A 16111-nucleotide genomic window follows, 5' to 3' on the forward strand; every position below is an offset into this window, starting at 1 on the left:
TGTATTAAGGCTCCCTTGAGCCGATTGGGCTGATGAGCCCTGGACCAGCACCTGCGCGCCATGAGTGCTACTTTACCTGAGAATACTTTTTTTGCAGTCTACGCGGCAACCCCACACACATACCTACTCCCTGCTGACGATAGGCAACTACCCCGAAACACGTGTCCAGGGATGGCTAACGCGACACTTACTTTCACTTAAAACTTTGGCACAGGCGTATTCGCCGTTGCCACTTCATGGACCACAATTCCTTGGGGTAACACGCTGGTAGGACGAGCAGAGTGCGGCCAATCGGATTTTTGATTGTATTAAGGCTCCCTTGAGCCGATTGGGCTGACGAGCCCTGGATCAGCATCTGCGCGCCATGAGTGGTACTTTACCTGAGAATACTTTTTTGGCAGTCTACGCGGCAACTCCACACACATACCTACTCCCTGTTGACGAGAGGCAACTACCTCGAAATACGTGTCCAGGGATGGCTAACGCGACACTTACTTTCACTTAAAACTTTGGCACACGCGTATCCGCCGTCGCCACTTCATGGACCACAATTCCTTGGGGTAACACGCTGGTAGGACGAGCAGAGTGCGGCCAATCGGATTTTTGATTGTATTAAGGCTCCCTTGAGCCGATTGGGCTGACGAGCCCTGGACCAGCACCTGCGCGCCATGAGTGGTACTTTACCTGAGAATACTTTTTTAGCAGTCTACGCGGCAACCCCACACACATACCAACTCCCTGCTGATGAGAGGCAACTACCTCGAAACACGTGTCCAGGGATGGCTAACGCGACACTTACTTTCACTTAAAACTTTGGCACAGGCGTATTCGCCGTCGCCACTTCATGGACCACTATTCCTTGGGGTAACACGCTGGTAGGACGAGCAGAGTGCGGCCAATCGGATTTTTGATTGTATTAAGGCTCCCTTGAGCCGATTGGGCTGACGAGCCCTGGACCAGCACCTGCGCGCCATGAGTGGTACTTTACCTGAGAATACTTTTTTGGCAGTCTACGTGGCAACGCCACACACATACCTACTCCCTGCTGACGAGAGGCAACTACCTCGAAATACGTGTCCAAGGATGGCTAACGCAACACTTACTTTCACTTAAAACTTTGGCACAGGCGTATTCGCCGTCGCCACTTCATGGACCACAATTCCTTGGGGTAACACGCTGGTAGGACGAGCAGAGTGCGGCCAATCGGATTTTTTATTGTATTAAGGCTCCCTTGAGCCGATTGGGCTGACGAGCCCTGGACCAGCACCTGCGCGCCATGAGTGCTACTTTACCTGAGAATATTTTTTTTGCAGTCTACGCGGCAACCCCACACACATACCTACTCCCTGCTGACGAGAGGCAACTACCCCGAAACACGTGTCCAGGGAAGGCTAACGCGACACTTACTTTCACTTAAAACTTTGGCACAGGCGTATTCGCCGTCGCCACTTCATGGACCACAATTCCTTGGGGTAACACGCTGGTAAGACGAGCAGAGTGCGGCCAATCGGATTTTTTATTGTATTAAGGCTCCCTTGAGCCGATTGGGCTGACGAGCCCTGGACCAGCACCTGCGCGCCATGAGTGCTACTTTACCTGAGAATACTTTTTTTGCAGTCTACGCGGCAACCCCACACACATACCTACTCCCTGCTGACGATAGGCAACTACCCCGAAACACGTGTCCAGGGATGGCTAACGCGACACTTACTTTCACTTAAAACTTTGGCACAGGCGTATTCGCCGTTGCCACTTCATGGACCACAATTCCTTGGGGTAACACGCTGGTAGGACGAGCAGAGTGCGGCCAATCGGATTTTTGATTGTATTAAGGCTCCCTTGAGCCGATTGGGCTGACGAGCCCTGGATCAGCATCTGCGCGCCATGAGTGGTACTTTACCTGAGAATACTTTTTTGGCAGTCTACGCGGCAACCCCACACACATACCTACTCCCTGTTGACGAGAGGCAACTACCTCGAAATACGTGTCCAGGGATGGCTAACGCGACACTTACTTTCACTTAAAACTTTGGCACACGCGTATCCGCCGTCGCCACTTCATGGACCACAATTCCTTGGGGTAACACGCTGGTAGGACGAGCAGAGTGCGGCCAATCGGATTTTTGATTGTATTAAGGCTCCCTTGAGCCGATTGGGCTGACGAGCCCTGGACCAGCACCTGCGCGCCATGAGTGGTACTTTACCTGAGAATACTTTTTTAGCAGTCTACGCGGCAACCCCACACACATACCAACTCCCTGCTGATGAGAGGCAACTACCTCGAAACACGTGTCCAGGGATGGCTAACGCGACACTTACTTTCACTTAAAACTTTGGCACAGGCGTATTCGCCGTCGCCACTTCATGGACCACAATTCCTTGGGGTAACACGCTGGTAGGACGAGCAGAGTGCGGCCAATCGGATTTTTGATTGTATTAAGGCTCCCTTGAGCCGATTGGGCTGACGAGCCCTGGACCAGCACCTGCGCGCCATGAGTGGTACTTTACCTGAGAATACTTTTTTGGCAGTCTACGTGGCAACCCCACACACATACCTACTCCCTGCTGACGAGAGGCAACTACCTCGAAACACGTGTCCAGGGATGGCTAACGCAACACTTACTTTCACTTAAAACTTTGGCACAGGAGTATTCGCCGTCGCCACTTCATGGACCACAATTCCTTGGGGTAACACGCTGGTAGGACGAGCAGAGTGCGTCCAATCGGATTTTTGATTGTATTAAGGCTCCCTTGAGCCGATTGGGCTGACGAGCCCTGGACCAGCACCTGCGCGCCATGAGTGGTACTTTACCTGAGAACACTTTTTTGGCAGTCTACGCGGCAACCCCACACACATACCTACTCCCTGTTGACGAGAGGCAACTACCTCGAAACACGTGTCCAGGGATGGCTAACGCGACACTTACTTTCACTTAAAACTTTGGCACACGCGTATCCGCCGTCGCCACTTCATGGACCACAATTCCTTGGGGTAACACGCTGGTAGGACGAGCAGAGTGCGGCCAATCGGATTTTTGATTGTATTAAGGCTCCCTTGAGCCGATTGGGCTGACGAGCCCTGGATCAGCATCTGCGCGCCATGAGTGGTACTTTACCTGAGAATACTTTTTTGGCAGTCTACGCGGCAACCCCACACACATACCTACTCCCTGTTGACGAGAGGCAACTACCTCGAAATACGTGTCCAGGGATGGCTAACGCGACACTTACTTTCACTTAAAACTTTGGCACACGCGTATCCGCCGTCGCCACTTCATGGACCACAATTCCTTGGGGTAACACGCTGGTAGGACGAGCAGAGTGCGGCCAATCGGATTTTTGATTGTATTAAGGCTCCCTTGAGCCGATTGGGCTGACGAGCCCTGGACCAGCACCTGCGCGCCATGAGTGGTACTTTACCTGAGAATACTTTTTTAGCAGTCTACGCGGCAACCCCACACACATACCAACTCCCTGCTGATGAGAGGCAACTACCTCGAAACACGTGTCCAGGGATGGCTAACGCGACACTTACTTTCACTTAAAACTTTGGCACAGGCGTATTCGCCGTCGCCACTTCATGGACCACAATTCCTTGGGGTAACACGCTGGTAGGACGAGCAGAGTGCGGCCAATCGGATTTTTGATTGTATTAAGGCTCCCTTGAGCCGATTGGGCTGACGAGCCCTGGACCAGCACCTGCGCGCCATGAGTGGTACTTTACCTGAGAATACTTTTTTGGCAGTCTACGTGGCAACCCCACACACATACCTACTCCCTGCTGACGAGAGGCAACTACCTCGAAATACGTGTCCAAGGATGGCTAACGCAACACTTACTTTCACTTAAAACTTTGGCACAGGAGTATTCGCCGTCGCCACTTCATAGACCACAATTCCTTGGTGTAACACGCTGGTAGGACGAGCAGAGTGCGGCCAATCGGATTTTTGATTGTATTAAGGCTCCCTTTAGCCGATTGGGCTGATGAGCCCTGGACCAGCACCTGCGAGCCACGAGTGGTACTTTACCTGAGAATACTTTTTTGGGAGTCTACGCGGCAACCCCACACACATACCTACTCCCTGCTGATGAGAGGCAACTACCTCGAAACACGTGTCCAGGGATGGCTAACGCAACACTTACTTTCACTTAAAACTTTGGCACAGGAGTATTCGCCGTCGCCACTTCATGGACCACAATTCCTTGGGGTAACACGCTGGTAGGACGAGCAGAGTGCGTCCAATCGGATTTTTGATTGTATTAAGGCTCCCTTGAGCCGATTGGGCTGACGAGCCCTGGACCAGCACCTGCGCGCCATGAGTGGTACTTTACCTGAGAACACTTTTTTGGCAGTCTACGCGGCAACCCCACACACATACCTACTCCCTGTTGACGAGAGGCAACTACCTCGAAACACGTGTCCAGGGATGGCTAACGCGACACTTACTTTCACTTAAAACTTTGGCACACGCGTATCCGCCGTCGCCACTTCATGGACCACAATTCCTTGGGGTAACACGCTGGTAGGACGAGCAGAGTGCGGCCAATCGGATTTTTGATTGTATTAAGGCTCCCTTGAGCCGATTGGGCTGACGAGCCCTGGACCAGCACCTGCGCGCCATGAGTGGTACTTTACCTGAGAATACTTTTTTGGCAGTCTACGCGGCAACCCCACACACATACCTACTCCCTGCTGATGAGAGGCAACTACCTCGAAACACGTGTCCAGGGATGGCTAACGCGACACTTACTTTCACTTAAAACTTTGGCACAGGCGTATTCGCCATCGCCACTTCATGGACCACAATTCCTTGGGGTAACACGCTGGTAGGACGAGCAGAGTGCGGCCAATCGGATTTTTGATTGTATTAAGGCTCCCTTGAGCCGATTGGGCTGACGAGCCCTGGACCAGCACCTGCGCGCCATGAGTGGTACTTTACCTGAGAATACTTTTTTGGCAGTCTACACGGCAACCCCACACACATACCTACTCCCTGCTGATGAGAGGCAACTACCTCCAAATACGTGTCCAAGGATGGCTAACGCAACACTTACTTTCACTTAAAACTTTGGCACAGGCGTATTCGCCGTCGCCACTTCATGGACCACAATTCCTTGGGGTAACACGCTGGTAGGACGAGCAGAGTGCGGCCAATCGGATTTTTTATTGTATTAAGGCTCCCTTGAGCCGATTGGGCTGACGAGCCCTGGACCAGCACCTGCGCGCCATGAGTGCTACTTTACCTGAGAATATTTTTTTTGCAGTCTACGCGGCAACCCCACACACATACCTACTCCCTGCTGACGAGAGGCAACTACCCCGAAACACGTGTCCAGGGAAGGCTAACGCGACACTTACTTTCACTTAAAACTTTGGCACAGGCGTATTCGCCGTCGCCACTTCATGGACCACAATTCCTTGGGGTAACACGCTGGTAAGACGAGCAGAGTGCGGCCAATCCGATTTTTGATTGTATTAAGGCTCCCTTGAGCCGATTGGGCTGACGAGCCCTGGACCAGCACCTGCGCGCCATGAGTGGTACTTTACCTGAGAATACTTTTTTGGCAGTCTACGCGGCAACCCCACACACATACCTACTCCCTGCTGACGAGAGGCAACTACCTCGAAACACGTGTCCAAGGATGGCTAACGCAACACTTACTTTCACTTAAAACTTTGGCACAGGCGTATTCGCCGTCGCCACTTCATGGACCACAATTCCTTGGGGTAACACGCTGGTAGGACGAGCAGAGTGCGGCCAATCGGATTTTTTATTGTATTAAGGCTCCCTTGAGCCGATTGGGCTGACGAGCCCTGGACCAGCACCTGCGCGCCATGAGTGCTACTTTACCTGAGAATACTTTTTTTGCAGTCTACGCGGCAACCCCACACACATACCTACTCCCTGCTGACGATAGGCAACTACCCCGAAACACGTGTCCAGGGATGGCTAACGCGACACTTACTTTCACTTAAAACTTTGGCACAGGCGTATTCGCCGTTGCCACTTCATGGACCACAATTCCTTGGGGTAACACGCTGGTAGGACGAGCAGAGTGCGGCCAATCGGATTTTTGATTGTATTAAGGCTCCCTTGAGCCGATTGGGCTGACGAGCCCTGGATCAGCATCTGCGCGCCATGAGTGGTACTTTACCTGAGAATACTTTTTTGGCAGTCTACGCGGCAACCCCACACACATACCTACTCCCTGTTGACGAGAGGCAACTACCTCGAAATACGTGTCCAGGGATGGCTAACGCGACACTTACTTTCACTTAAAACTTTGGCACACGCGTATCCGCCGTCGCCACTTCATGGACCACAATTCCTTGGGGTAACACGCTGGTAGGACGAGCAGAGTGCGGCCAATCGGATTTTTGATTGTATTAAGGCTCCCTTGAGCCGATTGGGCTGACGAGCCCTGGACCAGCACCTGCGCGCCATGAGTGGTACTTTACCTGAGAATACTTTTTTAGCAGTCTACGCGGCAACCCCACACACATACCAACTCCCTGCTGATGAGAGGCAACTACCTCGAAACACGTGTCCAGGGATGGCTAACGCGACACTTACTTTCACTTAAAACTTTGGCACAGGCGTATTCGCCGTCGCCACTTCATGGACCACAATTCCTTGGGGTAACACGCTGGTAGGACGAGCAGAGTGCGGCCAATCGGATTTTTGATTGTATTAAGGCTCCCTTGAGCCGATTGGGCTGACGAGCCCTGGACCAGCACCTGTGCGCCATGAGTGGTACTTTACCTGAGAATACTTTTTTGGCAGTCTACGTGGCAACCCCACACACATACCTACTCCCTGCTGACGAGAGGCAACTACCTCGAAATACGTGTCCAAGGATGGCTAACGCAACACTTACTTTCACTTAAAACTTTGGCACAGGCGTATTCGCCGTCGCCACTTCATGGACCACAATTCCTTGGGGTAACACGCTGGTAGGACGAGCAGAGTGCGGCCAATCGGATTTTTTATTGTATTAAGGCTCCCTTGAGCCGATTGGGCTGACGAGCCCTGGACCAGCACCTGCGCGCCATGAGTGCTACTTTACCTGAGAATATTTTTTTTGCAGTCTACGCGGCAACCCCACACACATACCTACTCCCTGCTGACGAGAGGCAACTACCCCGAAACACGTGTCCAGGGATGGCTAACGCGACACTTACTTTCACTTAAAACTTTGGCACAGGCGTATTCGCCGTCGCCACTTCATGGACCACAATTCCTTGGGGTAACACGCTGGTAGGACGAGCAGAGTGCGGCCAATCGGATTTTTGATTGTATTAAGGCTCCCTTGAGCCGATTGGGCTGACGAGCCCTGGATCAGCACCTGCGCACCATGAGTGGTACTTTACCTGAGAATACTTTTTTGGCAGTCTACGCGGCAACCCCACACACATACCTACTCCCTGCTGACGAGAGGCAACTACCTCGAAACACGTGTCCAGGGATGGCTAACGCGACACTTACTTTCACTTAAAACTTTGGCACAGGCGTATTCGCCGTCGCCACTTCATGGACCACAATTCCTTGGGGTAACACGCTGGTAGGACGAGCAGAGTGCGGCCAATCGGATTTTTTATTGTATTAAGGCTCCCTTGAGCCGATTGGGCTGACGAGCCCTGGACCAGCACCTGCGCGCCATGAGTGGTACTTTACCTGAGAATACTTTTTTGGCAGTCTACGCGGCAACCCCACACACATACCTACTCCCTGCTGACGAGAGGCAACTACCTCGAAAAACGTGTCCAGGGATGGCTAACGCGACACTTACTTTCACTTAAAACTTTGGCACAGGCGTATTCGCCGTCGCCACTTCATGGACCACAGTTCCTTGGGGTAACACGCTGGTAGGACGAGCAGAGTGCGGCCAATCGGATTTTTGATTGTATTAAGGCTCCCTTGAGCCGATTGGGCTGACGAGCCCTGGACCAGCACCTGCGCGCCATGAGTGGTACTTTATCTGAGAATACTTTTTTGGCAGTCTACGCGGCAACCCCACACACATACCTACTCCCTGCTGACGAGAGGCAACTACCTCGAAACACGTGTCCAGGGATGGCTAACGCGACACTTACTTTCACTTAAAACTTTGGCACAGGCGTATTCGCCATTGCTACTTCATGGACCACAGTTCCTTGGGGTAACACGCTGGTAGGACGAGCAGAGTGCGGCCAATCGGATTTTTGATTGTATTAAGGCTCCCTTGAGCCGATTGGGCTGACGAGCCCTGGACCAGCACCTGCGCGCCATGAGTGGTAATTTACCTGAGAATACTTTTTTGGCAGTCTACGCGGCAAACCCACACACATACCTACTCCCTGCTGACGAGAGGCAACTACCTCGAAACATGTGTCCAGGGATGGCTAACGCGACACTTACTTTCACTTAAAACTTTGGCACAGGCGTATTCGCCGTCGCCACTTCATGGACCACAATTCCTTGGGGTAACACGCTGGTAGGACGAGCAGAGTGCGGCCAATCGGATTTTTGATTGTATTAAGGCTCCCTTGAGCCGATTGGGCTGACGAGCCCTGGACCAGCACCTGCGCGCCATGAGTGGTACTTTACCTGAGAATACTTTTTTGGCAGTCTACGCGGCAACCCCACACACATACCTACTCCCTGCTGACGAGAGGCAACTACCTCGAAACACGTGTCCAGGGATGGCTAACGCGACACTTACTTTCACTTAAAACTTTGGCACTGGAGTATTCGCCGTCGCCACTTCATGGACCACAATTCCTTGGGGTAACACGCTGGTAGGACGAGCAGAGTGCGGCCAATCGGATTTTTGATTGTATTAAGGCTCCCTTGAGCCGATTGGGCTGACGAGCCCTGGACCAGCACCTGCGCGCCATGAGTGGTACTTTACCTGATAATACTTTTTTGGCAGTCTACGCGGCAACCCCACACACATACCTACTCCCTGCTGACGAGAGGCAACTACCTCGAAACACATGTCCAGGGATGGCTAACGCGACACTTACTTTCACTTAAAACTTTGGCACAGGCGTATTCGCCGTCGCCACTTCATGGACCACAATTCCTTGGGGTAACACGCTGGTAGAACGAGCAGAGTGCGGCCAATCGGATTTTTGTTTGTATTAAGGCTCTCTTGAGCCGATTGGGCTGACGAGCCCTGGACCAGCACCTGCGCGCCATGAGTGGTACTTTACCTGAGAATACTTTTTTGGCAGTCTACGTGGCAACCACACACCCATACCTACTCCCTGCTGATGAGAGGCAACTACCTCGAAACACGTGTCCAGGGATGGCTAACGCAACACTTACTTTCACTTAAAATTTTGGCACAGGAGTATTCGCCGTCGCCACTTCATAGACCACAATTCCTTGGGGTAACACGCTGGTAGGACGAGCAGAGTGCGGCCAATCGGATTTTTGATTGTATTAAGGCTCCCTTTAGCCGATTGGGCTGATGAGCCCTGGACCAGCACCTGCGCGCCACGAGTGGTACTTTACCTGAGAATACTTTTTTGGGAGTCTACGCGGCAACCCCACACACATACCTACTCCCTGCTGATGAGAGGCAACTACCTCGAAACACGTGTCCAGGGATGGCTAACGCAACACTTACTTTCACTTAAAACTTTGGCACAGGAGTATTCGCCGTCGCCACTTCATGGACCACAATTCCTTGGGGTAACACGCTGGTAGGACGAGCAGAGTGCGTCCAATCGGATTTTTGATTGTATTAAGGCTCCCTTGAGCCGATTGGGCTGACGAGCCCTGGACCAGCACCTGCGCGCCATGAGTGGTACTTTACCTGAGAACACTTTTTTGGCAGTCTACGCGGCAACCCCACACACATACCTACTCCCTGTTGACGAGAGGCAACTACCTCGAAACACGTGTCCAGGGATGGCTAACGCGACACTTACTTTCACTTAAAACTTTGGCACACGCGTATCCGCCGTCGCCACTTCATGGACCACAATTCCTTGGGGTAACACGCTGGTAGGACGAGCAGAGTGCGGCCAATCGGATTTTTGATTGTATTAAGGCTCCCTTGAGCCGATTGGGCTGACGAGCCCTGGACCAGCACCTGCGCGCCATGAGTGGTACTTTACCTGAGAATACTTTTTTGGCAGTCTACGCGGCAACCCCACACACATACCTACTCCCTGCTGATGAGAGGCAACTACCTCGAAACACGTGTCCAGGGATGGCTAACGCGACACTTACTTTCACTTAAAACTTTGGCACAGGCGTATTCGCCATCGCCACTTCATGGACCACAATTCCTTGGGGTAACACGCTGGTAGGACGAGCAGAGTGCGGCCAATCGGATTTTTGATTGTATTAAGGCTCCCTTGAGCCGATTGGGCTGACGAGCCCTGGACCAGCACCTGCGCGCCATGAGTGGTACTTTACCTGAGAATACTTTTTTGGCAGTCTACACGGCAACCCCACACACATACCTACTCCCTGCTGATGAGAGGCAACTACCTCCAAATACGTGTCCAAGGATGGCTAACGCAACACTTACTTTCACTTAAAACTTTGGCACAGGCGTATTCGCCGTCGCCACTTCATGGACCACAATTCCTTGGGGTAACACGCTGGTAGGACGAGCAGAGTGCGGCCAATCGGATTTTTTATTGTATTAAGGCTCCCTTGAGCCGATTGGGCTGACGAGCCCTGGACCAGCACCTGCGCGCCATGAGTGCTACTTTACCTGAGAATACTTTTTTTGCAGTCTACGCGGCAACCCCACACACATACCTACTCCCTGCTGACGATAGGCAACTACCCCGAAACACGTGTCCAGGGATGGCTAACGCGACACTTACTTTTACTAAAAACTTTGGCACAGGCGTATTCGCCGTCGCCACTTCATGGACCACAATTCCTTGGGGTAACACGCTGGTAGGACGAGCAGAGTGCGGCCAATCGGATTTTTTATTGTATTAAGGCTCCCTTGATCCGATTGAGCTGACGAGCCCTGGATCAGCACCTGCGCGCCATGAGTGGTACTTTACCTGAGAATACTTTTTTGGCAGTCTACGCGGCAACCCCACACACATACCTACTCCCTGCTGACGAGAGGCAACTACCTCGAAACACGTGTCCAGGGATGGCTAACGCGACACTTACTTTCACTTAAAACTTTGGCACAGGCGTATTCGCCGTCGCCACTTCATGGACCACAATTCCTTGGGGTAACACGCTGGTAGGACGAGCAGAGTGCGGCCAATCGGATTTTTGATTGTATTAAGGCTCCCTTGAGCCGATTGGGCTGACGAGCCCTGGACCAGCACCTGCGCGCCATGAGTGGTACTTTACCTGAGAATACTTTTTTGGCAGTCTACGCGGCAACCCCACACACATACCTACTCCCTGCTGACGAGAGGCAACTACCTCAAAACACGTGTCCAGGGATGGCTAACGCGACACTTACTTTCACTTAAAACTTTGGCACAGGCGTATTCGCCGTTGCCACTTCATGGACCACAGTTCCTTGGGGTAACACGCTGGTAGGACGAGCAGAGTGCGGCCAATCGGATTTTTGATTGTATTAAGGCTCCCTTGAGCCGATTGGGCTGACGAGCCCTGGACCAGCACCTGCGCGCCATGAGTGGTACTTTACCTGAGAATACTTTTTTGACAGTCTACGCGGCAACCCCACACACATACCTACTCCCTGCTGACGAGAGGCAACTACCTCGAAACACGTGTCCAGGGATGGCTAACACGACACTTACTTTCACTTAAAACTTTGGCACAGGCGTATTTGCCGTCGTCACTCCATGGATCACAATTCCTTGGGGTAACACGCTGGTAGGACGAGCAGAGTGCGGACAATCGGATTTTTGATTGTATTAAGGCTCCCTTGAGCCGATTGGGCTGACGAGCCCTGGACCAGCACCTGCGCGCCATGAGTGGTACTTTACCTGAGAATACTTTTTTGGCAGTCTACGCGGCAACCCCACACACATATCTACTCCCTGCTGACGAAAGGCAACTACCTCGAAACACGTGTCCAGGGATGGCTAACGCGACACTTACTTTCACTTAAAACTTTGGCACAGGCGTATTCGCCGTCGCCACTTCATGGACCACAATTCCTTGGGGTAATACGCTGGTAGGATGAGCAGAGTGCGTCCAATCGGATTTTTGATTGTATTAAGGCTCCCTTGAGCCGATTGGGCTGACTAGCCCTGGACCAGCACCTGCGCGCCATGAGTGGTACTTTACCTGAGAATACTTTTTTGGCAGTCTACGCGGCAACCCCACACACATACCTACTCCCTGTTGACGAGAGGCAACTACCTCGAAACACGTGTCCAGGGATGGCTAACGCGACACTTACTTTCACTTAAAACTTTGGCACACGCGTATCCGCCGTCGCCACTTCATGGACCACAATTCCTTGGGGTAACACGCTGGTAGGACAAGCAGAGTGCGGCCAATCGGATTTTTGATTGTATTAAGGCTCCCTTGAGCCGATTGGGCTGACGAGCCCTGGACCAGCACCTGCGCGCCATGAGTGGTACTTTACCTGAGAATTCTTTTTTAGCAGTCTACGCGGCAACCCCCCACACATACCAACTCCCTGCTGATGAGAGGCAACTACCTCGAAACACGTGTCCAGGGATGGCTAACGCGACACTTACTTTCACTTAAAACTTTGGCACAGGCGTATTCGCCGTCGCCACTTCATGGACCACAATTCCTTGGGGTAACACGCTGGTAGGACGAGCAGAGTGCGGCCAATCGGATTTTTGATTGTATTAAGGCTCCCTTGAGCCGATTGGGCTGACGAGCCCTGGACCAGCACCTGCGCGCCATGAGTGCTACTTTACCTGAGAATACTTTTTTTGCAGTCTACGCGGCAACCCCACACACATACCTACTCCCTGCTGACGAGAGGCAACTACCCCGAAACACGTGTCCAGGGATGGCTAACGCGACACTTACTTTCACTTAAAACTTTGGCACAGGCGTATTCGCCGTCGCCACTTCATGGACCACAATTCCTTGGGGTAACACGCTGGTAGGATGAGCAGAGTGCGGCCAATCGGATTTTTGATTGTATTAAGGCTCCCTTGAGCCGATTGGGCTGACGAGCCCTGGATCAGCACCTGCGCACCATGAGTGGTACTTTACCTGAGAATACTTTTTTGGCAGTCTACGCGGCAACCCCACACACATACCTACTCCCTGCTGACGAGAGGCAACTACCTCGAAACACGTGTCCAGGGATGGCTAACGCGACACTTACTTTCACTTAAAACTTTTGCACAGGCGTATTCGCCGTCGCCACTTCATGGACCACAATTCCTTGGGGTAACACGCTGGTAGGACGAGCAGAGTGCGGCCAATCGGATTTTTTATTGTATTAAGGCTCCCTTGAGCCGATTGGGCTGACGAGCCCTGGACCAGCACCTGCGCGCCATGAGTGGTACTTTACCTGAGAATACTTTTTTGGCAGTCTACTCGGCAACCCCACACACCTACCTACTCCCTGCTGACGAGAGGCAACTACCTCGAAACACGTGTCCAGGGATGGCTAACGCGACACTTACTTTCACTTAAAACTTTGGCACAGGCTTATTCGCCGTCGCCACTTCATGGACCACAGTTCCTTGGGGTAACACGCTGGTAGGACGAGCAGAGTGCAGCCAATCGGATTTTTGATTGTATTAAGGCTCCCTTGAGCCGATTGGGCTGACGAGCCCTGGACCAGCACCTGCGCGCCATGAGTGCTACTTTACCTGAGAATACTTTTTTTGCAGTCTACGCGGCAACCCCACACACATACCTACTCCCTGCTGACGAGAGGCAACTACCCCGAAACACGTGTCCAGGGATGGCTAACGCGACACTTACTTTCACTTAAAACTTTGGCACAGGCGTATTCGCCGTCGCCACTTCATGGACCACAATTCCTTGGGGTAACACGCTGGTAGGATGAGCAGAGTGCGGCCAATCGGATTTTTGATTGTATTAAGGCTCCCTTGAGCCGATTGGGCTGACGAGCCCTGGATCAGCACCTGCGCACCATGAGTGGTACTTTACCTGAGAATAATTTTTTGGCAGTCTACGCGGCAACCCCACACACATACCTACTCCCTGCTGACGAGAGGCAACTACCTCGAAACACGTGTCCAGGGATGGCTAACGCGACACTTACTTTCACTTAAAACTTTTGCACAGGCGTATTCGCCGTCGCCACTTCATGGACCACAATTCCTTGGGGTAACACGCTGGTAGGACGAGCAGAGTGCGGCCAATCGGATTTTTTATTGTATTAAGGCTCCCTTGAGCCGATTGGGCTGACGAGCCCTGGACCAGCACCTGCGCGCCATGAGTGGTACTTTACCTGAGAATACTTTTTTGGCAGTCTACGCGGCAACCCCACACACATACCTACTCCCTGCTGACGAGAGGCAACTACCTCGAAACACGTGTCCAGGGATGGCTAACGCGACACTTACTTTCACTTAAAACTTTGGCACAGGCGTATTCGCCGTCGCCACTTCATGGACCACAGTTCCTTGGGGTAACACGCTGGTAGGACGAGCAGAGTGCGGCCAATCGGATTTTTGATTGTATTAAGGCTCCCTTGAGCCGATTGGGCTGACGAGCCCTGGACCAGCACCTGCGCGCCATGAGTGGTACTTTACCTGAGAATACTTTTTTGACAGTCTACACGGCAACCCCACACACATACCTACTCCCTGCTGATGAGAGGCAACTACCTCGAAACACGTGTCCAGGGATGGCTAACGCGACACTTACTTTCACTTAAAACTTTGGCACAGGCGTATTCGCCGTCGCCACTTCATGGACCACAATTCCTTGGGGTAACACGCTGGTAGGACAAGCAGAGTGCGGCCAATCGGATTTTTGATTGTATTAAGGCTCCCTTGAGCCGATTGGGCTGACGAGCCCTGGACCAGCACCTGCGCGCCATGAGTGGTACTTTACCTGAGAATACTTTTTTGGCAGTCTACGCGGCAACCCCACACACATACCTACTCCCTGCTGACGAGAGGCAACTACCTCGAAACACGTGTCCAGGGATGGCTAACGCGACACTTACTTTCACTTAAAACTTTGGCACAGGAGTATTCGCCGTCGCCACTTCATGGACCACAATTCCTTGGGGTAACACGCTGGTAGGACGAGCAGAGTGCGGCCAATCAGATTTTTGATTGTATTAAGGCTCCCTTGAGCCGATTGGGCTGATGAGCCCTGGACCAGCACCTGCGCGCCACGAGTGGTACTTTACCTGAGAGTACTTTTTTGGCAGTCCACGCGGCAACTCCACACACATACCTACTCCCTGCTGACGAGAGGCAACTACCTTGAAACATGTGTCCAGGGATGGCTAACGCGACACTTACTTTCACTTAAAAGTTTGGCACAGGCGTATTCGCCGTCGGCACTTCATGGACCACAATTCCTTGGGGTAACACGCTGGTAGGACGAGCAGAGTGCGGCCAATCCGATTTTTGATTGTATTAAGGCTCCCTTTAGCCGATTGGGCTGACGAGCCCTGGACCAGCACCTGCGCGCCATGAGTGGTACTTTACCTGAGAATACTTTTTTGGCAGTCTACGCGGCAACCCCACACACATACCTACTCCCTGCTGACGAGAGGCAACTACCTCGAAACACGTGTCCAAGGATGGCTAACGCAACACTTACTTTCACTTAAAACTTTGGCACAGGCGTATTCGCCGTCGCCACTTCATGGACCACAATTCCTTGGGGTAACACGCTGGTAGGACGAGCAGAGTGCGGCCAATCGGATTTTTTATTGTATTAAGGCTCCCTTGAGCCGATTGGGCTGACGAGCCCTGGACCAGCACCTGCGCGCCATGAGTGCTACTTTACCTGAGAATACTTTTTTTGCAGTCTACGCGGCAACCCCACACACATACCTACTCCCTGCTGACGATAGGCAACTACCCCGAAACACGTGTCCAGGGATGGCTAACGCGACACTTACTTTCACTTAAAACTTTGGCACAGGCGTATTCGCCGTCGCCACTTCATGGACCACAATTCCTTGGGGTAACACGCTGGTAGGACGAGCAGAGTGTGGCCAATCGGATTTTTGA

This window comes from Triturus cristatus, unplaced genomic scaffold, assembly GCF_964204655.1.
Source record: "Triturus cristatus unplaced genomic scaffold, aTriCri1.1 SCAFFOLD_105, whole genome shotgun sequence".
Classification (NCBI taxonomy): domain Eukaryota; kingdom Metazoa; phylum Chordata; class Amphibia; order Caudata; family Salamandridae; genus Triturus; species Triturus cristatus.